Genomic DNA, 2,522 nt, shown 5'->3' with positions numbered 1-2,522 from the left:
GAGGCGGGACAGGGCCGGGGCAGAGGCCAAGGGCATGTCAGGGGCCCAGCAGGTGACCAGCCTCAGTTCTTCTGCCCAGCGCCAGTCAGCAACTGGAGACAGGGGGAGGGGTAGGAATAAGAGCCCGGTGCCCCTGCCCCCGAAGCTGCCGCCCAGCCCTACTCACTCGTTGACCCTGGACCATCATGTCCTCTGACTGAACTTTAGAGACCCCATCTATATAATGGGCTCATCACAGCCACCACCTGGGGTACTGTCGGATGCCACTGAAATCATGGAGAGGAGGAGGAAGCAAGACCCGAAACCCACTGCTGTCTCCTGGCCCCAAACTCTGCCCAAGGGCTAGGAGGGCACATAACAGCTTCTGGGTAGCCTCCCCCCTCCCTGGCTTCCCTCACACATGGCCCTGGGCACCCAGGAGCTGTGAGCCCCCAGGCCGAACCTGAGGTGCTCTGCTCCTGAGGTGCTCTGCTCGTAACCACGTCCAGGTCCCAGGAGTCATCCCCGGTGTCTCCCTCCGCCTCCTCCCTGGCCCAGAGCCACGTACTTTCTACTTAAATTCATTTCTTAACACCTGTACTCTGCCCCCTGCTCCCTGCAGTGAGGGCTTGCGCTGGCCAACTCTTGACCAGGTCCCCGTCACAGCCTCTGAAGCCCTCTCTCCCTGCCTCCACCACCCTCCGCTCTGCCCTGCACCACATCATCTGTTTGTCAAAGGCTGGGGGCCTCCATACCTTCCATGGACCCAGGATGACAAACAGGCAGCACACACAGGGTCCCTGCTCGCACAGCACTCCCAGCTTAGCCACACGGGTCAGTAATAGAGAGGGAGACTGAACAAGATAACGCAGAGCGTGATAAGTGTCCCTTCCCTGCTTAAAACCCATCGAAAGCAAACAGCAGAGTTGAAGGAAAATGTACAGCAGATAAGATAATGCTCATACAAATTAATCAAAAGGTTAAGACTCCGGTAAATGGGCAAGGAACCAGAAAAGACCGCATGAGGGAAGAAACGCAACTGGATATAGGACCTCAGGTATGGAGGGAAGGCAAATTCAAAAAAAAAAACAGGTGACAGGAGGAAACAAGGTAACCCTTCCCACCTAGTACATTGGTAAAATGTTCTCAAAATGAGTACACCCAGTGCTGCCAGGGTGCTGGGAAATCAGCCTGCTCCTCTATTGCTGGTTGCTGGAGGATTCTCTATTTGCACGGCCCTTCTGGAAATTAGTTTGGTAATATGCATCCGGAGCTAGGAAGAAATCCACACCCTCTGGCCATTTCTGGGAATCTGTCCCAAGGATCTAAGTAAAAGAAGGCAGAGCTATGCACCCGGGATGGGCACCACAAGACGGGCAACAAAGGCTGCCAGGACGCAAAACCCCTAGCAGGCCGACGCTTCGGATAATTAAGTTCAGTGCCACACAGGAAGATGAGAAAACCCAGGAAGTACTACTAGGGAGAGGACAGGTTGCATGCAGCTAGGCCCCCGAAGGGGCCTCCAGTGTCCCTCTCCTTCCTTCCCTCCCAGGCCCAGCGGGCTGCCAGCCTGGGACTCCTCTCTGGCTACAGCCCACTGCGTCCTGGCCTCTGGGATGAGTCCCGTTGCCTGCATCCGGGGATTCAGGGGCCTTAGGGAGCTGGGCTGTGCCCTCCCGCTCCCCAGCCCACGCCTGCCTCCCTCTGCAGCCTGTTCAGATTCTGCTCCTTTTCCAGACCTCCTCCCTGCCAAGGCGCCCTCCCTGAGTGGCCTTCCTGTAGCTTCCTTCGACTGTGCCCCAGGCCCAAGGCCCCCGAGGCGGCAAAGCTGGAGGGCTGCAGATTCGGAGGCTGTGGCCAGAGGGGGATCCTTGCACTCCCCCTCCCCCACTTGTGTGCGCTGCTCCAGGGCAGGGGCTCTGTCTTCTGTCCGGTCCTTTCCCTCACATCCTAGCTCCCAGAGGCAGGGGTGGGCTGCCCCCGGGACATGGGCCTCAAGCCCCTGCAGCTGGAGGGGAGGGGGACTCTGAGGCAGGCCAGGCTGAAACCACCAAGGCCTTCTGCGGTGTGCCCGCTGGAGNGTCGGCTGTCGCGGCCCAGTCACATGGCCAGGAGCTCAACTCCCAGCGACAGCGTTCCTGCCAAATCCAGTGTCTTTTCCACCAAATCCACTTTCCGCTGGGGATGGCTTTCTGCTCTTCCTGGTCGGTCTCCTCGCTGGACTGGGAGCTCCTCCAAGGCCGGAGCGGGCCCCAAGCTGGCCCCAGCCCCCAGTGCAGGGCCTGGCAGAGGCCTGGGGCTCCCGGAAGAAATGCTTGTTAACAAAGAAGGCGTGAATGAATGAAANTGGTGTTCCTTTGTCTCCAGCTGGGCTGCCTCCATTTCAGTGCCTGCCTCTCCCTTCCTCTTCCCCCAGCCGACATCTAAGTAGGTGCCTTGCACCCCAAGTGCCTTCTTCATGTCTTACGGAAGAGGCCAGGCCAGTCGCTGGGGAGACTCAAGGACTGTTTAGGGAGGCACCTTGGGGGCCTCAGCGCGGTGAG

This window comes from Crocuta crocuta, unplaced genomic scaffold (assembly GCF_008692635.1).
Source record: "Crocuta crocuta isolate KB4526 unplaced genomic scaffold, BGI_CrCroc_1.0 scaffold978, whole genome shotgun sequence".
Lineage (NCBI taxonomy): Eukaryota > Metazoa > Chordata > Mammalia > Carnivora > Hyaenidae > Crocuta > Crocuta crocuta.
This window is presented reverse-complemented; position numbering follows the sequence as displayed.